The 26,835-nt window shown below is 45.6% G+C and overlaps 2 protein-coding genes across 3 annotated transcripts in view; one reads left to right on the top strand and one right to left on the bottom strand.

Moving 5' to 3' along the window:
* LOC142814225 (uncharacterized) overlaps positions 1 to 26,835 on the top strand; it is a 367,645-nt gene that overhangs the window by 313,199 nt on the left and 27,611 nt on the right. The window contains exon 4 of one of the 2 annotated variants that reach the window (XM_075892533.1): positions 9,940 to 10,322. The exons of the other annotated variant lie outside the window; for it this stretch is intronic. The gene's annotated coding sequence lies outside the window, so the exon portion shown is untranslated. Of the gene's footprint in view, positions 1 to 9,939; positions 10,323 to 26,835 lie in introns of those variants that run through there. 2 annotated transcript variants of the gene reach the window in all.
* Positions 1 to 26,835, bottom strand: part of LOC119172583 (uncharacterized) — a 140,982-nt gene that overhangs the window by 108,235 nt on the left and 5,912 nt on the right. The gene's annotated exons all lie outside the window — the stretch shown is intronic.

The raw sequence follows: 26,835 nt of genomic DNA on the forward strand, positions 1-26,835 counted from the left end.
TATGATTGTGAGAGACGCCGTAGTGGAGGGCTCCGGAAATTTCGACCACATGGGGCACCCAAATCTGAGCACACGGGCCTACGGCGTTTCCGCTTCCATCGGAAATGCAGCCGCCGCAGCCAGGATTCGAACCCGCGACGTGCGGGTCGGCAGCCGAGTTTCTTATAGCTACTAGACCACCGCGGCGGGGCGTTAGATCAAATCAAGTTAAGCTTAATGTTGTTTCTAGAGATTGCCTTCTTAATGCGGAAAACTTTCGACGGGAGATAAGAAGCTGTTGTATTGTCTTATATTGTTTGACCATTCCCGCCATAGGAACATGGCGGAGTGGTTACATGTCTAGCTTCGTATAAACGAAAATTCAATGATTGTACACGACGGCATAGCTTAGTAATTGTAACTTAGAAGTGTGGCAGCTTGGGCTAGTTGGTATGGCATGACGATAGTTATAGCGCGAGGCCAAAACGACGACACAGAGACTTTTTTCGTGTCCTTCTTGTCTCTGTGTCGTCGTTTTGGTCTCGCGCTATACCTATCGTTAGTAATTGTAACTTCAAGACCTCTAGCACGACGTGGTGTACTTGTCTATGGTGTCAATGGGTGTAAAAAATCCTCGGAACCTTTTAAAACCGGTAAGAACTCTTGCGCCATAACCTGCCCCTGAAATCTAGCCTCTGCGATAAGAGCTAAATTTCAGAGCTGATGTAGCGAAAATATTAATAGCTGGTCCGTCTGAAGACGCTTCCGCCAGTGCATCAGACGTTGCATGCATAGATGTGCCTCGGTACAGATATTGCGGGAAAATGCGCTACGTGATCTGGTACTAAGGTTTCCACTCTTTCAATTCTTTCAAATCACACGGTGCCGCGAGCGCACTGGTCAAAGATAAATAGTGTTCTTACTATTCCGGGGTTTATTGATGTTGGTTTGTTGGTTTGTTCTTTAGTGTCCTGGCGCAAGCCACCGTGGGGGATCGATCATGAGGCGGACAGTACCTTATATTAGAGATAGAATTGTTTTACGAGCCCAGTACATTTAGCAATGGGTGGCTGAAAAACGAACTCAATAGTAAAACAAGAAATAACATTTAACAAATACTAGAAAAAGCTCAACAAGCTAATAGGGTTCAAAATAAAGTTAGTATGCCTAAGTTAACGCATTCTATTTTTTTTTTCATTTTCCTTAGCAAACCGCATATGGTTTCGGAAACGTTCTCGTGGCTAAAGCTCATTTCATTTGCCGCAAAGGAAACAACCTCCGAGGAATAAATTAAAGGCCATCCTACGAAGAGATTCTTGTAGCATTTTTTTTCTTTGATTCGTGAATAATCTGCATCTTAATGAGTTGTTTTCCCTTTATTTACAACTTCATCCAGTTTTTTTTTTTCTTTTCTCAGCAGGCTCTTGCGCTTCTTCAGCTTCTATTTAAAGGCTTCATTAGACGACCAATGAATGACGCACCTTAGTAGTTAGTTTTCGTGTAGACACTCACACACGCCAGATTGGCAGGGGACGCTACAATACGTCGGCATGCGCATGCGCAGATGAATATTCGTGTGCAGCTTCCACCACAGTGCACCCATCCTCCCAATAGTCGGGCGTATGTGTCCACTCGTGTCCATGTTTGCAGGCTTTATCTTCTTTCACATAGCATACGGCGCCCGGCAGTATGTCCTGATTATTACAGAACATGCAGATTATGAGTGATTGATTGATTGATTTGTGGGGTTTAACGTCCCAAAACCACCATATGACAGATTATGAGTGAAGAAACAGTCGAAGAATTACAGAAATGCCGAACATTGTCGACTAATTTAACGTAATAAATTGCATAAAATTCTGCTGGGAAATAAAGAGGCAAACATATATGGTCTTATCAAAACGAACGCCAAAAGAGAGGATGTAAGGATTCTCTCGTTAGTCGAAGTACATTTCCACGGGGCACCGCGTTGTATCCCCGCAGGTTGTTACAAACCGTAGATGGCCCATTGCACGGCATTACTGTGCGAGCAACTCTGACAGCGTGCAGGCAAGCGACATTGCAGAGCGGGCAACCTCATCCCTTCCGCCTGGGTAATGAAGCAGTCTTTCGGGCCCCGCACGCCAGTTGCCCATTTGCGGACTTTGGAAAAAAGAAAAGAAAGGTCTTGTAACTAAACTTCACTCGAGAATATTTGCCGAGTGCTGGCCGCTTCTTCTCGAAATCGCAATAAAAAAAAAGAAGCTGTTTCACCCGGCTTGTTTCATGCTTGTAATGATTCTTAAGTATCAAGCATTCGATAATACTGGCGGCATCTGAGTCCGTATTTAGCATCCCAGAATCAAGCTTTTGACAAAAATTACAAAAACCAAAAAAAAGAGCTGCGTTGATTATTTTACTATATACTTGATGAGAAAGGTAGGTTATACAAGGGCCTTTGTTTAACCGTATGCGGGACGTTATCCCGCATAATGAGCCATGTGACTCATTATGTAAGGCCCGTGTGCGACAATAGCCTCCAATGATGCAAAATGTGCGCTTGTACGACAGCATTGTTCATGTTACCACGCAAATGCATCACTGCAACATCGCTCGCTTGCTGTCACGTAGAATAACATTTCCAGCTCCAACTAGCACGCGTGCATATCATGGGTAAAGGGATTCATGCGATCTTCATTATTGTTTTGTATCACATGATAGCAAATCCGAATAAATAGTCGTCTTTCTCAGCCGATTATTTGTTCAGCACAGGACAAAAGTTTCTTCCAATGGTATCCAGTACGCCCGTAACGAATCAATTTTTTTTACCTGCAAACATTCTTCGACCCATGATATGTGGGATTTAACATCCCGAAACCACCATATTATGAGAGACGCCGTATAATGGAGGACTCCGGAAATTTCGATCACCTGGGGTTCTTTAACGTGTACCCAAATCTGAGCACACGGGGCTACAGCATTTTCACCTCCATCGGAAATGAAGCCGCCGCAGTCAGGATTCAAAAGTAAGGCACTGAAATCGCAAGTCATATTTGTGGTTTGCTTGCTGTCCCATAGCTGCTGATGACTTTGTGTAATTGTAATGAAACTCGTTCGTTAGCTAAGCTCAAACAAAAGTGGCTTGCCTACATACATCCGGTATCATCTTATATCAAATTTTATGAGCTCCACTCCCAATCCTATCCAACCCCCATCACTTGCCGAATTATGGAAGCCTTGGTTCAGCCAGCGGTCGTGGTTCAGCTCCAGAAATCCACTAATTTATACGGCAGCCTCCGTTGCGACGCTGTGTTCCCGGTCTCTCTAAATAACTGGGCTATGAATTCCGCATCTTGAGGCCCCGTATACGTGCACCACCTTTTCCCGTAGGACCGGGGCCGCCGTTGTGACCTCCTGGGTGAATTAAGCTGCCCTGTCTCAGAATTAACACGCGCGGCCTAGCAAACAGTTTGCGAACGGAAACGGGCTCTGTGCGCGGCCCTATTCGTTACAATACGAGAGGTGGAAAATCTCGGTCATCAATTGCTCATTACGCAAACACCAGTCGGGCCGGGAAAGTTGTCTGGCGAGATGAGCCGACGAGCGGCCAATTCTTGCGAGCGGCCCGCAGAAAATCATTACAGCCACCAATACTGTCTGACCCGTATTCTCGTCAGTCGTATGCAATGACGTCACGAGTGCGCGCTGTGAACCGGAAGTTTCGCTGTAACGAGGCTGCTTCAAAACCGCGTCTACGTATTTGACGGTAAGCACGGTTCACTAGTAAGCGTCTTGTATTAATCGTAATAACTATAATAACATACGCAGGTAGGACATGGAATTGGTAATGACATCATCGCGAAGCATGATGTCACGCAGCACGCTCAGGCAGAGCAAGCTGATTCCTAATTCACTTGGTTCTCCACCTTGAGTCGAGGGGGTCGATCTGCCCTTTCGCTCAAAGCCTATCAGTGATAGTCGGCATCGTTTGTTCAGAACTGCTTCCTCATTTTCAGTCGGGTGGTCGACTGTTTTCGGTAGAGTGAACGCCGAAATAAGGGTGTATGTAGGCAACCTGGATTTCAATGATCAAAGGCAAGTCTGCTTATAACAAGCACCGTGAGAAGCGCAGGCTCCTTTCGCCGTCATTATCTGCCGTGATGGAGTAGTCTGGCACTTTGGCGCCACCGAAAATAATCTTCGGAACTCGAAGAGTAACGGCCGTCTTCTACAATCGTCATCTTTGACAGCTCCAACTCGCAACTGGTTCGAAGGCAATGACCCCAACCACACATACTTCTCTCGTTCTTGTTGTTGTCATGCATTGTTTACATTTTTATAGAATGCACCAGCCAAGGCAAGGTGCAAGATGCTGCAGTGATACGGATGAATTCGATTTAACATGGCCAAACGCAACTCACAGACGGAAAACTGTTAGCTCTTGTTAAAGTTTGGGAACTGTTACGTATTCTGAAGTGTGGTACATATCAAAATGTAGAACGAAAGACGGAAATCAAATGTTAAAGTTTCGCCCCGCCGCGGTGGTCTAGTGCCTAAGGTACTCGGCTACTGACCCGCAGGGCGTGGGTTCGAATCCCGGCTGCGGCGGCTGCATTTCCGATGGAGGCGGAAATTTCGTAGGCCCGTGTGCTCAGATTTGGGTGCACGTTAAAGAACCCCAGGTGGTAAAAATTTCCGGAGCCCTCCACTACGGCGTCTCTCATAATCATGTAGTGGTTTTGGGACGTTAAACCCCAGATATCAATCAATCAATGTTAAAGTTTCAACTGCCTAATTAGGGAACATAACATTGACGTATCAAGCATATCACTAAAACCATTCCGATTAGTTTTTATATAATGGTGCGACCTGGTGACTACATTTTTTATTCCTGTATTGTAATCTTTCATTGTTTCTTCATTTATAGCACATTGCAAAACACTTTTCATTTTGGTTGTCCTTAGCCGCACGTCTTGTGTGCTTCCTTGTGTACCAGGAGGTCAGGGCTACTCAAGCTGTTCTCACAGCTTCTACCTGCCCTCTTCATGACATGTCTTTGTTGCGGAATAAAATTTCAATTTTAATTTCAATTTCTCGCATTAATTTGCAGCGAGCATCAGTTTGACAGATTGAAGATGACAAGCTTACTTAAACAGTTCATATTTGGTTCAGCGGAAGTCCTCCCAAGGGAAAAGTGGTGCTCCTTGACCGCGTTGACGCTGCCGCATGCGCCAGCGTCAACGTGGTTTATTCGACACTTATCGAAATTGGTTCGCTATGCAGGAGAAGGGACAACTACGTCCTTTAACTCACGAGTGCAAAAAGAAAAAAAAATGATTGATATGATATGTGGTGTTTCACGTCCGAAAACCACCATATAATTGTGAGGGATGCTGTAGTGGAGGGCTCCGGAAATTTCGACCACCTGGGGTTCTTTAACGTGCACCCAAATCAGAGCACACGGACCTACAGTATTTTCGCCTCCATCGAAGCGAAAATTAATGACAGCGGCTTAGCTTGACTATGCCAAGTTATACGTAGCGTGAGATACGGACGAACGAACTAACCACAGATGGAAGGACAGGAGCATGAACTAACAATGAACAGACGGCCAGAATATTCACGAATAGATTGATGAACGAACAAACCATGGATGGACTATATGGACGGACGGACGAACCACGGAGGGAAGGGTGCACGTACGAACAACTAATGAACAGAGGCTAACCACGGGCGGATGGAGGGTGGATGGATTAGCGAGCAACTGATCTCACGCGAGTCAAGTGCCAGCTCACTAATGGCACTTCACTCCGGGAGCTTCCAGGGGTCACTGCTCCTGGGGCTTGCGTGGAGCTGCTCAACATAAGCCGCGCGAAATAGCTCAACCTTCGTCAGTGTAGCTTTCTCTACAAAGCATGTCGCATCTTTTGTTCCATGCAAGGTCGGTGTCATCTATATGAAGTTCTGACATCCTGTGGCAGCACCTACACGGGACAGACTAGCCGCTATGTAAACAATCACTCGTGTAAACATTCTAACGACATTAGAACTAAATCAGGCAGCAACTTGGCTAGACATTGTAGTGAATGTGGTTGCACCCAAAAACTTCCACCACACGCATATCGTGCACCGCTTTTGAGACAATAACCACGCTTGCGAAACATAAACATTTTGCCATTCATGTTGCAGTTTATTCATCAGTCAGCTCCCAATATGTGACACCAATAGAGAAATAGGTGAACTATTTCTGCAGTGTAGCGTTTACCGCTATTTCAGAAACCAGGGCATGTGTGCGTCAGTGTTAGGAAAGTCGTCTCCTTCGTTCTTCCCTCTTTTCAGAATGCGTATATGCACAGTCGAACCCACTTATAATAATAATCAAGTCAGGCTAACCTCCTTGTCCTTCCTCTTTCAATCCTCCTCCTCTTCCTCATCTTCCTCCTCCTCCTCAGGCACGTATCCAGGAATAATTTCGGGAGGGAGGAGGGGCACTCGTTGAAGACCTTGAAAAGCACCTATTTTTCTAAATTTGGTTACATATATCTTTAACTATTTTAATATTATATTCATAGTTTTTGGTCAGGCCCGTAGACAAGGTGGGTGTGGTCCTCTCCCCTTAACCACGGGCCTGACTCAGGTGCTAGGAAGACTCTATCGTTATAGGTTTCAATTGCTATAAATGGGTTGCACAAAAGATCAAAATAAGGGAACCACATGTTCTTTTGAGAAAAGTATAATACTGGATGGGATGTCCCAACATACATAAGCAATGACGATGTCGAACATGCCTATTTTTCTGATATGTTTTACCATTCGGACCAGTTTTGCAAGTTCCGCCTACCGTAAGCGAATTTGGGCTTCGATTTTTTGCCGGCTTCCTTTGAAATTTTTCAGCTTCTTGGCACGTTTTTTTTTTTTTAAGAAGTTATTTGAGTTTTTTCCAGTAAGTGCAGTTATTTGAGGAATCACCACGTTCATCAATAGCACGTCTGTCGACTTTAAGTTGTTCGGTGGTGAAATCAAAGACGTCGAGGGAATAAGCAATTAAGGAATGCTGATTACGCGCTGGAGTTAAAATGTTAAAATCACTGTGGAGACGATATTGAAAATTAAATTATAGCTTTTTTTCACAGCCGTGCAATCTTTCGCTGTACACTATAACTGAAGCAATTTTTAAACTCCCCTTCGTATGCATCCACAATTTTTATTATGAATTAATAATATAATTATAATAATATAATTAATTAATTATTGATTAATGGATGAACTTCATTTTCAGTGAGTCCGGCAGTCGCTTTCGGTCGGGGGGGGGGGGGGGGGGGGAGTAACACCTGTCTTGTCCCACCGTCCGTCGGTGTCGATTATGATTTTGAAAACAGCGGAAATTTATTGAGGCTACTCTTGTATCTGGCTTTTTCGCAAAAGTAGCACCGCCGCTTTTTTTTTTTTTTTGGGGGGGGGGGGGGGCTTCTTTTCTGGCAAGTTCTGGCTTGTTAGTTCGCTAGCATCCGGCAACCCTAACTCGTATGCGTTCACAGTACCGCCATAATTCATATTGAGCCAACGATGACAACGTCTGAACTTTCGGACGCTGAAACTGTTCCTAGCCACAACTTTTTGCTTAAATGGCATCTACGAAAGGGCATTAACAGAAGATATCCTTCTCCCGCACTTTAGCGAATTCTAAAAGTCAGTTTTGCCGCCATGCCATATCGCTATGCAAAGAAGTTTAATGTCAATACGAAGGGGTGCAGGGGACGTCGGGATTGTGGGCGGGGGTTCAGAAGCTTGAATGTCTCGTTTTCTTCTTTCGTTTCTAGAAATTAGCGTTGCATTAACTTTTAGCACGGACAGTAAATAGCGAGAATTCATTGTTATAACCGATAATGCGGCATGCAGGCACTGCTGCAAGTAGGTGATTTCACCATAGAAAAGATACGAGGTTGACGGTGCAGCAGCTTCCAATTGCTATAAGCAATAAATTGTTAAAAGCGGTATCATTATAAGTAATTTCGATTGTATTTTGGCTGCCAAAATAAACGCATTTCTTGGTAGTCAACACTATAGTCCCGTTTTAGCCTTTCTCGTCGTTGTTCTATCGCGCTGTTTTCTGCTACGAATATGTACCAACCACTGACCGGTACCAACAAGCTCACGTTCGTGATCTTCTCAAGAAACATAAGCGCTGTGCGAATAGCACCGGCCCGTGGGGCAAGCTTTCGTAACGCCCCACACGCTACTCATCCGCGTGTTTCTAGTTATCCGTGCTCCATGCATGCCTCAGTCTGGCTACACCTAGTCGTTGATAAAACTCCCATGGTAGACAGCATGAATCCATCTGGAATGGAACGCGTGCACCGCACATCGATAGTCACAGAGTTCAGAGCGCTGTCTGTGGTATCGAGAGCGAGGGTGTACACTCGTGTGCACCTAATTACTTCAACATGACGATAATCACAGACTTCACATTGAATTTGTTTTATGCCGAGAGGACGTCCACAAAAAAAGTATTATCACCCTGTTTGCAAGCGCACAGCCATTCGCCGGAAACTCGTTGAGTTGCCGATGTCTCGTAACACGAGCGCCAAATGGACATTTACGCACAGCGCACGGCGGTGAACAAAAAAAAAAAGGAAAGAAAGAAAAGGTAGGTGAAACGAAGTTAGCGTCTCCATATGCTCGCTTCGGGAAGGACGCCTTGGAATAAGCTGCCAATGCGATGTTTACGCCTTAAGGTCTCCACGGCTTGGCGCAAGCGGAGAACTTCGGCTCTTCCCGTACCACCAAATGCATTATGCATCGCTCTGACTCGCGTTCCCATCTAGTAGGAAAGAAATAAATTAGGCCGAAACAGAGGATATAAAAGAGCTCCGAGACAAATAGCATGAAAAAAAGCCTTGAAACTTGCGGTGCAACACATTAGCGAAACAAAAAGAAAAAGAAATCTGCGTGCGCTATATGGCACTTACCGAAGGCCCTTTTGGGCCCTCTGTAACAATGCAAGAGTTGTCGGAAGAGTAGGAGCTCCCCAAATAAACACATCGCAAAACCGGTACAGTACACTGTGATGATGGTACGACAGAGCATTGTGCAGCCAATTTCCTGCATGCAAAGCATTCAGAGAACGTCCAGTCGTATACCAACACGTGCACGGGCTGGCCACTCGGGGAGACCCAGAAGGCAATGTTTTATTCAGAGTGACCGCTTCGGTTGAAAGAAGCGGCAGCGAATAGCAATCAACTGGGCTGCATGCCTTCCCGACACGACGTGCCTGTGCTGCTGCTTCTGACGAAGAGCGTTGAATGAGACGAATGCTTTTATTCCGAGAGTTTGAAATTCCTCTCGTAACAATGGAAATTTACGAATTACTTTGGTCCCACCCTGATGCGTGGGTCATAACCGTGCTCGTGTAAGTATTTATTCGCTCGATAACTGTTCAATCTATCACAACAGCTGTTTTACTCTTTAGCAAAGTCTAACAAGCGCTCAATAAGTTCTACAATGAGCTTCACCCGTCGCGCACAGTGCCTTTATTCATTATTCCAAATACACCTGCCATCAATGACTTCGCGGCGTGACGCTACAATGCTGTGTTGCTTGGGGGTTGGTGTGGCCTTTACCAGCTCATTCAGCTATTGCACCAATATAGCTGAATCATTCAAATGTCGCAACTGCGACTGTGTAGAAACTCTTGACCACGTCATGTTCCAATGTTCCTACTTTGAACAATATCGCCGGACTCTCCACTGTGCCTCGAGGAGACTGGAAGGACGTTCCTATACGCAGGAAAAAAATCTTGGGTGCATGGTCTGACAGTACATCAGCCCAGAAATCCACACTAGCTCTTCTACAATTCTTCGAAGTCAACATCACTGAGTGACTGCCGGCGAAACTTTGCATTGTGTGTTGTGTGCAATGTGCATCTCCCTCTCTCTCTTTCTCTCATTCTATTACTCCCTTGTTTCCCTCTCTCCACTGCAGGGTAGCAAACCGGACGTAGTCCAGGCCACCTCCTACCCTTTCTTATATTCAGCTGCGCTTGCTACGACACACAGCGATGCCAGCTCCGGATGGCTTTGAATCGACTTGACCCCGGACCATTTTGTGTGCAGAAGATAATAGGACCTTGGGCATCTGCCTCAGTTGCGCAGAAAGCAACTAAAGCACTGCTACTTTACCTTAAGTCAACAAACTTGAGCGACCGCCTGTAGACTGTGTGTGCTCCCCGAGTGTGCTCGTGATTGTGTGTACCTTCTCATCTTTCTGCAACCTCTTTTCTCCCCTTTATCCCTTCCCCAGTGCAGGGTAGCAAACCGGATGTTCGTCTGGTTAACCTCCCTGCCTTTCCTTGCATCTTTATCTCTCTCTCTCTCTCTCTTTCTCTCGCTAATCAATGGTACAGTTGGTGATACATCAACAAATAAGAAGGCGGAATCGCGAGCTTCAAAGGGATGAAACATTCCTGATCGCTGTAGCCAACGTCTGTTCGACAAGTCTCTTCAAGGCTGAAACTAAAAAAAGACTCTTTTCGAAAGGATGGCTCCAGCGACTCCTCACGTTAAAGAATTTTCTATGTAAATATTAATTTAGGTGTCTGTAATATACTCTCCTTTCAGAAGAATGGCTAGTTGGCCGAATTGGTAATGATCTATAATGTACCGCGCAAAAAACGGACGGAAACACAAAAGGAGAGAAAAGGACTCCTTTCCTCGGTTTTCTAAAGGTCTCGAGACACAGAGTGCGGAGTGACCAAAAGGACATCTTAAATATAGGGTGTACTCTTACTTTGAATCAATTAGTAGCCGTTTCATGTGGCCGCTTTCACTCGGATGCATCTCGCTAAGCGCTCCTCAAAGCACAGCGAGTTGTGCCTTTCATCTACTTAAGAAATGAAGTCAAATCTTTATTTGCACTGCGTATCTTACAAATAGAAGATAACGAAAAAAAAAGCTGCCTATAGGTGGCTTCACTAGTGCGCAGCCCAAAGTAATGTACAACGTGTGACCAACAGCAAAAAAAAAAAAAGAGAAGGAAAACTGTTAACTAACAAAATGAAACGTATGAATAACCCAGAATAAAAATAATTCACAAAAGCTTATAAAGAATATTACACAATATTTACTTCCGAATCACACTCGAAAGAAGAAAAGATACCTGCATTAAGAAAAGTATCTCCAGAAATGCCGTTGCGCGTCATTAGATTACATTTTACAACTTCAAATTTATTATGCCTAGTGCACATACCTTTGGGCACAGCTGCGAGGAAATATGCGAGACCGTGCACGATTTCATTGAACAGGTAGATATTTACACAATAATCTCAAATGCAATGGTTCTTAGTTAACTAATGTAGGCTACAGAAAAGATATTGCTCTACGTTATTCATTTTTTTATATTTCGGTAAAAATAAATCATCTACCCTTCTTTTTCTTATGAATAAATTTTAAAAGATAGGTTTGTTGTATAAAACGAGAAATTAATCTCTTCGCTAAGATTTAAATACATATATTCTTACGTAAAAGAAGAGACGCTGGGCCAACACGGCTGTGGATAAAATATATTTAAAACACAGCAGTAGCGATGTGGCAGGCTAATCAGCGACCAAGTCAAGGCAAGTCAAAATCCTTGACGATGTGGCGCATACCCATGCTGGGGGATCTGCCAAAAAACGGGTAGTTTTCATGAATTTCTGCCTTAATAACAGGTTAAAATTAATCTACTTACGATAAATAAAAGAAAGATTCAACAAGACGAATTTGATGGTAGAATTGTAAATAATCTGTATGTGAAACGCAATAAACATCGTATTTGATTTAATGTGAATTTCGAAATGTGAAAATCTACCGAAGAATGATTTCAACACTTAAACCTCTTTGAACTTTTGACGAACTCCTGCAATGCGCCAACAATCTTCCCGTAGCTGTGGCTTAGCGACAAAGCCCCGAAAGAAAGCACATTTTGAGCAGTTAAATCTATTCCGAGAAGGTGGCAAACGTCAGCTAAAATGTTTTTACGTAAGGCAGAGAATCTATTAAAATAAATGAGGTAATGTTTGGTTGACTCATTTACTCCACAAAAAGGACAATGAGGGGAGGCTGCCAGACCAACTGTGTGTAAATATAAATTTAGCTGCGGAATTTGACAGCGCAGTCTGCTGATTGCGACTTCCGTTCCTCGCGTTTAACATATTTTACTATTCTAATGGTGTAACAAGTGCTTGAATTCTGGTGTGGCTGTTAGTGAAGGTGTAGAAAATTCCTCTAACAGCAGTTTCCTTCTTAATCCAGCGCCTATCAAGCGACCAAGCGGAGACAGCCCTTCGTCTCCTTCTTCGGGCACGCATGAGCACAGTAGCAGATATTGCCAATATGCGTGCATGTAGCAATATATATTTTTCTACGCTACCCGATTATTGGGCAATACCCAGGGTGGGTGTTAGCCAGAGGTTTAGGATCTACGCTCTTGGTGATTGAATGCTGTTCCGAACACTGAGGGAAACGCTAAACGAATTATGTGTCCAGTATGCTGAAACCCTTCCTGCACGTCACGTGAGGCGCGTACTTGTGCAACATGTTGAGTGGCTGTGGGCCAACAACGTTGCCAAGCATAGAAGCTTTAACAGGAACGTCTTTTATGCCGGGGTCCACGAAGACAACATTTAGGTCATTTCTGTCACGATAGTGACTTCGACAAAAGGCACGCCACCATATGACAAAAAAAAAAAGAACTGGGAGTCGATCTTTTCGGTGCGCGATGTTAGATGCCGGGAGCCCCACCTACCGCGCAATGGTCGCACGTGCACTACGCTTCTCAAACGCACCTTGAATCTTCATCTTCGTTTTAGGGACACCCTCGGGCACCCTCGTGGACATTTCGGGTTCGCGGGGGTAGATTGGTAGCAAGAACAACGGCCTGTTAGCTTTCTGCTATCACTGCGTTGCAGTATTGTATCTCGAAGAGCTGGAAGCTCTCGCTTTTACGATTTTGTTTTATAAAATGAAATAATCCGAGTGAATTTGTCGCATTGTTAGAGGGAGTTTCAACAGCATACGTAATTTTTTACCAAACTAACAGTGAGGGCGTCTTTTTCAGCTTTGTTCCAGCAAGACATATACTGCATGACCTTTCCAACCTGCTCACAAAGGATGCATGGAAGTTTATTAGTTCTGCTAGCGTGAATTCACCCAAGGTTGTGTCACTCGTATGTGAACGGTGCAGGTCAAAAGGGGTCTCCTGCCAACTTCAATATGTCCCTGAAATAAGTAATTACGTGTCGACCTGTATTTTTTTATCAACTGAGATATAGCTGTTTCCACCAAGACGCCCACCATACCTATTTCTGCACACGGACTCAGTGAACTATTCTGCGAAAAAAATAGCGAGAGCCAAGATATTAAGGAGTTTCACGAACTCGTCATCGCCATTAACCAAAACTCGAATACTGCATTTCCTAACGAATTCATATGCACCGCGCCTATATCATCGCCAGAGATGTACGCAAATAGTCGTGCCGACATCTAGAGAAAAAAACAAAACTAGTTCGGCAACAGCTAGTTCCAAGTTAGCTTTTCATTAAATGTAACTGTCCCACATTCCTTCCTCCGGAGAGCTCACCCACTGATCGAGCGCAACTTCCATCCACAGCCAAGCATATAGCCATCGTTCCCAAGTAGCAGGTAGGATTAAAACCTCCTGTTGAGGTCACCACTATTATCCCCGCGGCGCAGCCGGATCGTCAACTAAAGCCACGCATCCGGGCGAGAGCGTTCCGTACCTCCCGCTTAATCACTCGAATAAGGCTGTCTAGCGAGCCCTGACATTTGGTCCTAATCGTCAAAGGAGATAAAAAAAAAAAGTGCACATCTACGAATTCCTCCTCTCGCATTTGCAAACACCACCTGCGTTCTTCACATTTTTTTTTACTTACTTGCCCTTTCGCGCAAAGGCCACGTTCCTAGGGCTTACAGATCACCCGGAAGAACCTGGCCGTCATTTTAAATAACTACAGGTGTAAGCCGACGGTACTTTCTCATCGCGTAATAGACCATAAGTAAGCGTCATTAGTTGTTTTTTTCTTGTGTGGTTTTATCGCGAAAGCCTAAATGAGGGATACTTGTACGCGCACCTACAAATGAATACCCGAGCGTGCTAAGCACCACGCTCGGACATGCATGGTTTAATTCTCCCTTAAGGAGAGGAGCTCCTCGCTAAGTACTTTTTTTTCTTCTTTCTTTAGGAGACAGTGAGCAAAGAGAATGCTCAAGCTGGAGAAACTTCACTGTCGCTAAATTAGTAGTTTGCTTAAGTTGTGCTCTTTGTTGAAGGCGAATGCAATGAACTAAGTGCCCTGCGAAGAGTGACATCCAGCCGATATACGATAGCCGCATTGACAATGACTGTGATGGGAAATCGTTGATGCACTTTTCGCGTGGCTTGTATAGCGCGGCAACTTTTTCGTCGCTTTCTCAGCTCAACTATTTACGGTATCGCATTAACATCACATTTCATAGTACCTTTTTTTTTCAAACAATGACGAAGAATAATGACGGAAGGTGTTCGCTGAATCGCTAATCGGCCTTTACTGTCTAATGACAGCTGATCGGCTATTCAGCTGTAATTTGAAAGCCATAGAAAAATGGCGCTTGTAAAAAATGTTATCTTTTATACAATGATGTGCCTTTTTCTTCTTTTAATTATGTTGTATGTAAAAGTAATTGCCGCTGTGCTGCTGTGCGCCTTTATAAATGGGGTGGTGGGCTCCTCAAGCTGTCGACAGACAGCCTTTCTTCGCCGCATCTGTCTGTCTTGTGAAATGGTCAAAAATGAAGATGATTGATTGATTTATATCTGTTAGGTATTATTGGTTTTCTCCTTACCACAGAACCCCACGAAATAAGAACGTGACTTGCTCGCTTGGTCACCTATGCGCAACGTCATTGCGGTGCTCCCTAACGCTGCCCGTGCAAACGACCGCAGTACCTGGCTAGGCCGTGATGACTCGATGGGACAGCCACGATTGTGACGGCCTTGCGATGACGCACGTTTTGCTATGGGCAGCACAAGCGATAACCACTGCGTCTGCTTATCTCTGACGTGAACTGTGGCAAAGGGAGCGTATCGTTTGTACGTGGAACGTTGTGGAGCACTGCAATCAAGGGACACCTAAAGGGTAGTTCATTGACGTAACACGGGCATTCACGTTGCTGCACAGATATCATTTTAATCCAAACGAAATGCTAGCTTTCTTTGGCGTACTCATGCGGGCATCAGCAACGCCGAATCATAGGATCAGATTAAACTAATTGTCTTTTAAATTTTGCTATGCTGCCCTTTACCGTTTTGGCGGGATTTCGGCGCCGGGGCAACCGGTATTGTCACAATAAAAGCTTCCGATACCGCAAGCTTTGCCGCAGGGAGAACGGCTCATGCGCCACGATATCTTGAAGAAGATAAACGGGTGAGTTGGTTAGAATCTACCTCTAAGAAGCATTCGGCGGATTCTGCGCCTTGCGAAAATCAATTCCATGCGATATATTCGGTGAGTAAGTGTCTACGCCACACTTTTTCTTGCTTTGAGCCACGCATTATGAAGTAAATCAACGCGTTCTGTTTTTCAACATTAGTAGTTGTGTGCATGCAGTGGGCCCACCAAGAACGTCTTCTAACCTGGCGAGCACTCACGTTAGAGCACCAACGTCAGTGTTAGCACGGCAGTGGTAAAAGAGAGGGGGCGTGCAAACACGGTCACAAGAAGGGAGTCAGGACACTACAAATGCCTATACCAAGTGCAGGTGTGCACAAAAGCGGAAAAGAAAGAAGGCATGAAAACTTATCTGCGCATGTTCATGCAATATCTGAATATCTATCAACGTACCTCGAAAGCACGGGCATCTACGTGAAAGATATCTGTTAAGGCAGCTGATTTGATTTTAACGCGATAGCGTTAAATAGCTCGTGTCGCAGAAAACGCACCGTCGGCGCCGCAGGTTGTGAGCGAAAAATCGTCTGTGCGTCTGTGACCGAAAAATCAAGTTACCTAGATTGCCGCGGGAGGCCGCTACTTGCGCGCGCGATCTCACTCAAGAGCGGCGCATTCAAAGAAATAAAAAAAAAGTGGTCAAGGTGACGAGGCGCGGTAGTTTCTTTGCCCTGCCACCCCTCCCTGCTTAGCTTCCAGCGCTTTCGTCGGGACGAAAGAAGAGATAATGCAATCGCAGCATGCGACAAACCTTTGTAACTCCACTCACACAGGACGTATTCTTAAAATTTTGCGGCGTTCAATTCGTGAGGCAATAAGCTCTTCTAGTAAATGCATTCCATGGTTACTTGAAAAAGTGTTTCACGGCCCCTTTCACGCATTTTGTTCGACAAGTGTCACGACGAAAACGAGCCCATTTGGTGATAATAGCGTGCGCTGGTCCAATGTACTGTGTGCGTGTTTTTGTGCGTGCGTGTGTATGTAACAAAACATATGAGCCCCGCCGCGGTGGTCTAGTGGCTAAGGTACTCGACTGCTGACCCGCAGATCGCGGGTTCGAATTCCGGCTGCGGCGGCTGCATTTCCGATGGAGGCGGAAACGTTGTAGGCCCGTGTGCTCAGATTTGGGTGCACGTTAAAGAACCCCAGATGGTCGAAATTTCCGGAGCCCTCCACTACGGCGTCTCTCATAATCAAATGGTGGTTTTGGGACGTTAAACCCCACATATCAAACAAAACATATGAATAAGTATGCACTTTGCGGTTGAAGGGTGCACTAGGGGCTGGATTTTGCTTTCACGTTCAACTCTTGAAGCAAAGCTTAAGGGCCCCCTCCCCCCAATTTTTTATGCAAGTTAACGGTTCGCTGACGCATTCGCTACCGCTATTATTGATATGCCAGGCTTCAGTCATCAATAAACAATTGTATCGGGCCAGTTGGTAAGGATCCATCTTGTGTTGTGTGTTCTTTGTAATAGTGGCTGTGCTTCCGAGCAAGATGGTTCGGTCATCAGTCGCGTTTCCTCATTCCTATGCCGGTACTAAACTGAGCATTCGAAGACTTTTTGCGTGCAGTCACACTCTCGACAATGAAAAAAAAACTAGTTGGTCATCTCATATATTCCGATAATCTCTCGTTAATGGATTGGCCCGTTTGTCCAACGCAGAAGCGACCACAGCTGAATGGCACACTATTTCACTTGTACGGCAAGCAGTGAATTTGCTGGTGTGCTTTACGCAAATATCGGTACGATTTATTGATTTATATGTGGGGTTTAACGTACCAAATCTACCATATGATTATGAGAGACGCCGTAGTGGAGGGCTTCGAAAATTTCGACCACCTGGGGTTCCTTAACGTGCACCCAAATGTGAGCACACGGGCCTACAGACAGCATTTTCGCCTCCACCGAAAATGCAGCCGCCGCAGACGGGATTCGATACCGTGACCTGCGGGTCAGCAGCCGACTGCCTTAGCTACTACACTACCGTGGTGGGGCCGACTATCTCCTCTCGTTCTTGCCTACCCTTCCCCGTGGGCCAGTTATTATTTTGGAGGTGGGGGAAGACTATAAACGAAGTTGCGATGATTCTTGTATGTGACGGTGAGAGAGACTCGCAGCAATAGCGCCACGCCGCGTCACACCGTCACAGGTCACTCATAATTGTAGTGGAATGGCTCCGAATAGTGTTTCCCTTTTGCGTCGTTCGAGTGTTTTCATGTTCCAGGAAGCACGTTGGTAAACTTCTGGAGTACATTTTGTGCAGTACACTTTCAGCACCTATCCAAGAAGTACTTTTAGACTTCACCGATTCCTGTCGTTACGAAGTTCTAATGGCCTCTGTAGGATTGGCGATGATACATGGTCGGCACTCGAGAGATGGCTGAGGTGAACGAGTGCCACTTGCGGTGCCTAAACAATGCAGCGCATTCCTACAAACAAAACATCGCCGCTCGCATGACTCGTGCAACTGCAGTACGCTGTGAAATGCGTGCAGTGGTGTGGCACTGTACGGCTGACCACTGCGTCATCGGTGTGCCAGTGAGCTCAACGGCCGCCATTACTTGCACCGGCCATTAGTTGTGAGCCCTCGTGCGGTGAGCGCAAATCTTTCTCATTAGACCCAAGTACAGACAGGCAGCACTTTGTCAACTATCCCGTAGAATGGATTCTGCAACAGCGACCACTAAGGCACTGCGTACATACCCTCCATGTTCGTCCTCTATCGGTCTTTGTTTTTCCCAAAAACAGCGGGAGCTCAAAGGCTGCTTGCGTGAAAAATTCTGGTGCGCTCGTTGCTTTCAAGCGAGGACCGCGGTAGCGACATGGGAAGGCTGCACCTGGCCCAAATAAATGCCACGTCACCGGAGGAACAAAGCATGCAGGTACCTCATGTCGGCAGCGTAATTCAAGTGATGTAGGGCTCCTTCCAGCACAACCACCTAGAGACAAAACATGCCGAGGAGTATAGAATAGAGGTGAGTTGGGGAGCCGCACTCGAGGTTGTGTGCTCCCTTTGGAATGTACTTTTCCTCGCACAGATTAAAAGTCTGACCCCCTTTTCTCGCTCGCAGCTTATGTCTCCTTGGAAACTTCGCAATCTAGTACATGTATTTGAAACGTCTGAACTAAAGGCACGCTTATGGCTATGCGAAACCACAATCATGGACTTTTCAATGGCGTACACAGAAACACGTACACAACGAAAAACTTGTTACTCGAAGATGAACACGGGACTTTCAAAAGTGCTTTATTGGAAACTGCATAAATTGCTGCGTAAAAACTTCTCACATATGCGTATTGCCGCCACTTTCCACGACATGCGACCGTTCATACTTATTTTTCTTTCTTAGCGCAGTAGGCAACTACATTGACGTCAAAGACAATGACGTATCGCTGACACAATTATTTTTGTAATTTACTATAGAAAATATTTGAAAAACCGTGGTGCCCTCAAACTTCACCTTTAAAAGTCGAACGCGATAGGGATATCCTGTCCCATCGGTGCTTACTACAGGCACTTTAGTGCATATTTTTTTATTGCGTGAGGTTACTCTGAAAGTTTAAATTCTCGATTACTACAATGTAATCGATAAAGTCGATAGCGGCTTGTGTCAGTGAAGCTTTCGTATATGGCTACATTCTGCGTAACGAGTAGCATGATTTAAACCACGAGGAATTATGCCTCGCCGCGGTGGTCTAGTGGTTAAGGCACTCGGCTGCTGACCCGCAGGTCGCGGGATCGAATCCCGGCTGCGGCGGCTGCACTTCCGATGGAGGCGAAAATGCTGTAGGCCCGTGTGCTCAGATTTGGGTGCACGTTAAAGAACCCCAGGTGGTCGAAATTTCCGGAGCCCTCCACTACGGCGTCTCTCATAATCACACGGTGGTTTTGAGACGTTAAACCCCACATATCAATCAATACCCTGAAAACTATAGGTGCAAAAAAAATCGCAGTTATATACAGTAGGAATCGATGATATGCGAAGCACGAATGATAAATGTTGATATGTCGCTTTAAAATCAGCACAACGTTACGATGTGGAGGTAAATGATGTCGTATGAAGAATTTTCTAAAGCAAACACTTCGTGGGAGCTTAGTTTACTATGATTTAGGCAGTAGCACAAAGATGGTAAAAGCTAGACGGGAAACAGCGAGAACCAAATTATGAATTATCCCACGTTATCCCTTATACAAGGTAGTCCACGTAATTCTCATAAAAGGTTTTAGAAAAACCATGGGATTTAGGAACTTCTGACACCTCTATATTAGTGTAAATGATAAGTTCAACTAATCATCAACAAGAGGCACTTTCTTTAGGTAATCTCTTATTGTAGTTGTAGAGGGTGAAATTTATCAAAAAAGCTCGGGATCCTCAGATTATATAGTGCTGAAATGTGCCTAGCCGTTTTCGTAGCGTAAGCTACATTGGCTGAAGTTGAGCAGTTTCACGTGGCAAGGAAAAAATTGGCAGATCCCACGTACAGTGGGAATCGATGATATGCGAAGCACGAATGAGAAAGGTTGATATGTCACTTTAATTCAGCCCAACGTTACGAGATGGAAGTAAATAATGCCCTACATGACTGCCGTGTCACGATTATCATGTTTGGATGTGTCGTTTACATTCGTCATTTATTCACGTCACGTGATCCCAAATTTAGTATATGTGGAGCTAGCGGAACGGCCGTGAACACGCTATGAGCCTGGTGTGTTTTTATGTTGTTATACATGACACGCATGTCAGGATTATCATGTTTGCACCAGTCATATATTTTTGTCGTCCATTGACGTCACGTAACACTAAATTTCTTATATGTGGAGCGTGCAAAACAGCCGCGAGTGCTTCATGAAGGGCCCAATATACTTTAATATAGCGTTGACGCGCATGCACGCTGGGCACAGCGACGCTACGTTAGTAAAACGCGAACACTCTGTAGTCTGAAGCCAGGCGCGACTGGCGCTACCAGCGTCCGTCGGCGCGGCCCGACAACTGGCTCGAAATACGACATGCTGCATTTCGTGCCGATGCGTTACCCAGACAACACTGACTCTCCCTCTTTTCGCGACGGAGGGACGCCGGACGCGTTGAAACGCGCATGCGTCAAAGCAACGCAGCGCGCGCTTGTGAGTCACGTAATACCAAATTTGGACCAAGCGTGGCAACGCTGGTGTAACGCGACGAAATGAACGCCAGCGAGCAGGTGCGCCACGTCACGTCGAAATGTATTGGCACCTTGACTGTGGCATGTAGTCATGTTCTCACATGACACGCATCTCATGATTATCATGTTTGCGTCGGTCACATACCTTCGTCATCCATTCAAGTCACGTAATACCAAATTTGGCATCTGTGAAGCTAGCGAAGCAGCCGTGAGCGTATGATGAGTGTGGCATGTAGTCAAGTTGTGACATGACACGCATGTCGCGATTATCATGTTTGGATGTGTCATTTACCTATGTCGTCCGTTCACGTCGCGTAATACCGAATTCGGTACATGAGAAGCTAGCGAAAGGGCCGCGAGCGCATCAGGAGCGTAACATGTAGTCATGTTCTTGATTGATTTGTGGGGTTTAACGTCCCAAAACCACCATTTTGATTATGAGAGACGCCGTAGTGGAAGGCTCCGGAAATTTCGACCACCTGGGGTTCTTTAACGTGCACCCAAATCTGAGTACACGGGCCTACAACATTTCCGCCTCCATCGGAAATGCAGCAGCCGCAGCCGGGAATCGAACCCGCGACCTGCGGGTCAGCAGCCGAGTACCTTAGCCACTAGACCACCGCGGCGGGGCTGTAGTCATGTTCTTACATTACACGCATCTCATGTTTATCATGTTTGCACCAGTATCATACCTTCGTCATCCATTCACGTACCGTAATACCAAATGTGGTATATGTGACGCTAGCGAAACGGCCGCGAGCGCATCATGAGCGTGACATGTAGTCATGTTGTTACGTGACATGCCTATCATCATTTTCAAGTTAAGGTCTGTCGCTTGTGTTCGTCATGCAATCATGCCATACCGTACCAGTTTCGCAACACGCCATGCGAACGAAACCACCGCATGAGCTGCAGAACCATGAAATGTAAATCATGATATTCATGACAAATATGTCATGATTTTCATGTTGCGACTAGTCAAACATGTTCTTCATACAGTCATGGTATGCCATACCAAGTTTGGTATCGATACCATTATAGAAATGGGCAGGAGAGCCAAAAGTCGTAGGCGGCTAGATAGATAGATACACAAGTGTCCGAAGTTCGCTAAGCAATGCTTCGCATTTAAAAACGTTGGCAGCATATCCACGGAGTGAATGATGGAGAGTGGGGCGAAGCATTCGTCCGTCCATTCGTTTTGCTTCCGTTCGTCCGTCTGTGTGACCGTCCATGCATCCATCCGCCCGTCCGTGCGTGCGTCTGTTCGTGCGTCCGTCGCTGCATTCGTCTATGCATCCACCCCTGCGTCCGTTCATGCGTTTATCCATGCATCTGTCTGTGTGTCCATTCGTCCCTCCATTCAACACTCCAAGTACCACCATCTCGCATATTTTCATCATATATTCCCCATATATGGGGAATATATGATGAAAATATATGCACCGCCATTCAGCGGACATTCCAAGGACTAAACGAGAGGTGTCACACGCACACTTTCTTACAGCTTGTGCTTCGGGTCTACTTCCCACCTTTAACCACCTCGAGTTCGTGGTATATACTAGTTCACTGTATTCATGGCACTGCGGCCCAACGCTCGCTAAACCTTTCTAAAACCAAGGAGGTTTAACCAGGGAGTATAACGTAGCAACCTTTTCCTGTCAGATAGTGCTCAATGTACATGCCAATGGCTGATAATGGGAAATGAGAGACAGGAGAATTCAGCTTTTACTTTCTTACGGCTTGCGCTTCGTATCTACTTCCCATCTTTAACCACCTCGAGTCCACTCATGGTATATACTAGTTCATTGTATTCATGGCACTGCGGCTCAACGCTCGCTAAACCTTTATAAACCTAAGGAGGTTACACCCAGCGAGTATAACGTCGCAACCCTTTCTTGTCAGATAGTGCTCAATGTACATGCCAATCACTGCTAATAGAGATCGTAGCGTGCGTGTTAGCTAAAAGCCGAATGCTCCTGTCTTTCATTCCCCATTAGCAGCCATTGGCATGTACATTGAGCACTATTTTTTATTGTTCAACAACGCACAGAAGAAATCTCTCACGGGCACCACCTTGGAGGTCAAAATGTTATACTTGTTACATACTACAACTGCCACGGGGGACGAGCGGGTGCCGCTATAAAAAGCTTCGCCCCTAAAATGAATGAGCCCGCTAGCGCGTTTCAAAACAGAACTATTCGTCAGCCAACGCGTCTTCTTCTTTCGCGTAGCTCACACCCACACTGACTTGTGCCCGTGCACGAGAGACATGAGTTGCGCTGCCAGAAGCACAAGCGCGCGTGAGACCGTGGACGCTGATCCTTCATAATACTGGATAACGTAGTTAGTCTCTGTGGCAATGTTGCCTTGCGAAATTTGCATTTCATGCAACTGTGGCAATGAACTGCCAAATCGCTTCCGAGTGTCCCCGTCAAGGATGTGTTGTGTTCTTGCAACCAGTTATTTACACACCTCGCCGTCTGTTCAATATACACTTAGCCACATTCCAGTAGAACGTAGTAAATAACACCAGTCTTGCACTGAACAAAAGGTTTCATGTGCTCAACTTGACAGGCCTCTTTACTTTTTCCCCTGTTGCCTATTCTCGCACAAAAGCTTGGCAATTTGCATAATGCAGAAAAAACCACGCTGAGACCTTGCTTTTCTGTGACTTTTCTTATGTTGTAAAATGCTTAACGTATGTGAGGATATCCCTTCTCGAGCCGACAGATGGAAACACGTAGTAGTAAAGTCAGGGTGAACAGTGGAAGTGCCTCAGACAGGCTTGTCGACGTTTTGATAGAAGGACCTATCTTCGTCAAAGGCACCTTGTCACGCTTGGCGTGTTAGTTTTAAGAGGGTTAATAGTAACAGGGACGCGCGCCACCACCAGGAGATGACGTCACTATCAACACTCTTAAAACTAACACAATAGTGACGTCATCTCCTGGTGGGGGCGCGTGCCCCTAGTACTATAAACCTCTTAAAACTAACATGCCAAGTATGACAAGGTGCCTTTGACGAAGATAGGTCCTCCTATTGAAACGTCAGCCAGCCTGTCTGATGCCCTTCCACTGTTCACCCTGACTGTCCCATATCCCTTCTAAATCATTCATTCATATTTAGTGAACACTTTGAACTCACAGACCTTTAACTTTCTTCAGTCAAACTTCCGACACAGACCTAATTACCGAAAAAAAAAAGACCGGCAGCTATCAACCTCTCGACCTGGTGCTTCAGGCTAAACCACCAGGTCGCGGTATCGAATCCCTGCTGCGGCGGCTGAATTTTCAATGGAGACGAAAATGCTGTAGGCCAGTCTGTACAGATTTGGGTGCACGTTAAAAAACTCCAGATGGTCGAAACTTCCGGAGCCCTCTACTACGGCGTCTCTCATAATCATCTGGTGGTTTTGGGACGTTAAACCCCAACAATTATTAATAATATGCTTCAGGCTACGTATACCAGGCGGTGGGAGCCGCTTTTTTGCACCGCGTCCAGGAGGCAGGCGCCAGAGCGCTATGTTCCTTTTGACCATCTTCGGTGGGTTGGATTCGTACGGCATTAGTGCTTTCTTTGTTCGAGATGGAAAGATTCAGCAAACGTGATCATTGTTGCGAATCATTATTTGTAAGTCACGAAACATAGATTTGTGAGTGGTAGCTGGCAGGTAAAACTTAACCCTTACGGGCCATGACACAACTTTGCCCGTAATCTGATTTACGTGGGTTCATCCTTGGGTACTCAAATACAAGCCGGTGAAAATAGAGCGCATTTGTTCGAACACTTTATTTCTAATGAAAATTTTTACAAACACACGAGAGGCCCAAAAGTCTGATAACACTGGCACACTCGCGAGCCGTAACGTAACAAGCTGCTTGCTTTCTGGCCGTCTGTAATCCGGCCAACGATTTTGTTTCGTAGACATCTGCGCTTGCGATAGAGTCACGACATCTTTTGTCTGCTCGGCAATGAAAATAAACGATTCGCAGCGACTGAAACTTGGGTAGAATACGACGTCTTCACTTCATAAAGCACATGACGTCATGCACGCCTCGACAAAATGGTGCACGGTCGCCTGCAGAGGATGGAATTTAGAATCAGTGACTTCTAGGGCTAATTTTGAGATGAAACATCTTTTGACAGCCAATTTTTGACATATGTACAGGTACCATATACTTCTTACTTCTATTTTTCGCTTGAAGATCGCAGTTTGGTGGGTGACCATGTCATGACCCCTTTAAACCTTGGGAACAATCTTTGAAACCAGATAAAATATCTTGTGCATCAATGTCTACTCTTCCTGCAGGCAAAAGCCCTATAAAAACCAAAAGTCGTCCACATGCCTCAACACACAGATCACATGTTTGTTATACAAATAAGTGCAAATGGCATTGTCAAGTTTCGAAATATGCTGCATAACACCGATCCAGCCCAATACAAATGTCGTTCTTTTGTAAAAATACACGGCCCTTAAATTTGACAAGAGTGCATACAAGTAACAGGAGTTCTCCTTAAAAAATGCACTGATGCTAGGGCATATTTGATTCTCAAACCAGGAAAAAATACACTGAGTTCGATCAGTTGGCGCACTGCTACGTGCGGAATTTCATCGCACACATTCATCGTGCGAAATTGGGTAATAAAAGTCCTCTATGCCCAAGGATTCAATGATGACGTAGTGGTTAGAGTATCAGCCTCGCATGCATGAAGTCTAGCTGTTGGTCGAATCCCGCTGCCGCACAATGACCCACCGTATTATTAGAAATTATCCGCGCAATGATTGAATTGCATTAAGAGGCCTGGGGTGTGGCCTCACTGGTGGCCACCGCAAATAACGCACTCCCTCACCAGAGAAGAATTGAGCACCCTGGTTCAGTATCTGGCCGCTAACTCCCACATAGGTACGCAAATAAACCCTCCGCCCTCAGTCCCAGGCGGCTGCGAAGCAAGTGACGATGGTGGTGGTCAGATCTGTGACGCGGAAGAGGGTGCTAAGCTTCTCTGGGTCTGGACAGGTCGCCATTGGAGCCTAAACTTGGCAACATTTAACGCTAGAACCTCATCTAGTGAGGCAAGTCTAGCTGTGCTATTTGAGGAACTAGAAGGTGTCAAAAGGGGTGCAATAGAGCACAGTAATGTTAGGAGGAAAGATGAGGCATATAATTTGCTACAGAATGCCCACGTCCTAGGCTATTGTGGCTTGGATGACAGAGGGAACGGGGATGGCGCTCTTTATTTACAGAAATATAGCTGGAAACATAGAGCAATACTATCGTATCAATGAAAGGGTGTCAGATATCGTAAATAAACTCAGTAAAAGATACAAGATGAAGGTGGTACAAGCCTACGCGCCTACATCCTACCATGATGACGTATCAATTGAAAGCGTCTATGAAGACGTGAAACTGGCAATTAGGAAGGTAAAAACACCGTAAACTCTACTGTTAAGCGACTTCAATGCCACAGTAGGGAAGAAGCAGGATGGAGACCTGGCAGTAGTCAATCATGGCATCGGTATTATGAGTGCCAGAGGAGAGCTATTAGTGGAATTCACGGAACGCAATGATTTGCGGATACTGAATACCTTCAATCGAAAACGAAGGAAGGAAGGAAAATAGAAGGAAAAGAACGACAGGGAAGTTAACCAGCCTAGAGGCAGCTGGTTTGCTACCCTGCGAATGGGAGGCGGATGGGGAGATGAAAGATAGATAGCAGAGAGGGAAGAGAGATTAACACAGCACATTCGGCAGCACATGCGCGCACACTCAGTCATAGTACAGTCTTGTCTTCCGCGGTGTGTGACATTGCAGTTACAGCCGCTTGTTCAAGTCCGTGTTGCGTAGGAATTTCAACAGAGCTTTTGTCGCCTTCTGTTGCAATGTCTTCTCTCGGGCACTTCACAGAATAGTGTCCACAGATATTTGGCTGTTGTCGATGCGCGCAAAAACGGACGCCAGTGGCTGTTTCTAGATGTCCTACAACGGGCATGTGGTGAGGAATCTCTTCGCAATGACAGGCATCGCAGAGAACGTTGTCGGCCATTCCTATGGCAAAGGAATAGGATTTTGTAAATGCCACTCCTAGCCATAAGCGATGAAGAAAGGTGGCTTCTCTTCGGTCGAGCCCAGTGGGCATGCGGAGAGCCATCAAAGAGGACAGGTGGTGTTGACGATTCGTCTCGTTGCTTGGTGGGCACCATAGTAAAAACGTGATTTCACGCGCAAGTCG

The sequence above is a fragment of the Rhipicephalus microplus genome, chromosome 4 (genome assembly GCF_043290135.1).
Source record: "Rhipicephalus microplus isolate Deutch F79 chromosome 4, USDA_Rmic, whole genome shotgun sequence".
Taxonomy (NCBI): Eukaryota; Metazoa; Arthropoda; class Arachnida; order Ixodida; family Ixodidae; genus Rhipicephalus; species Rhipicephalus microplus.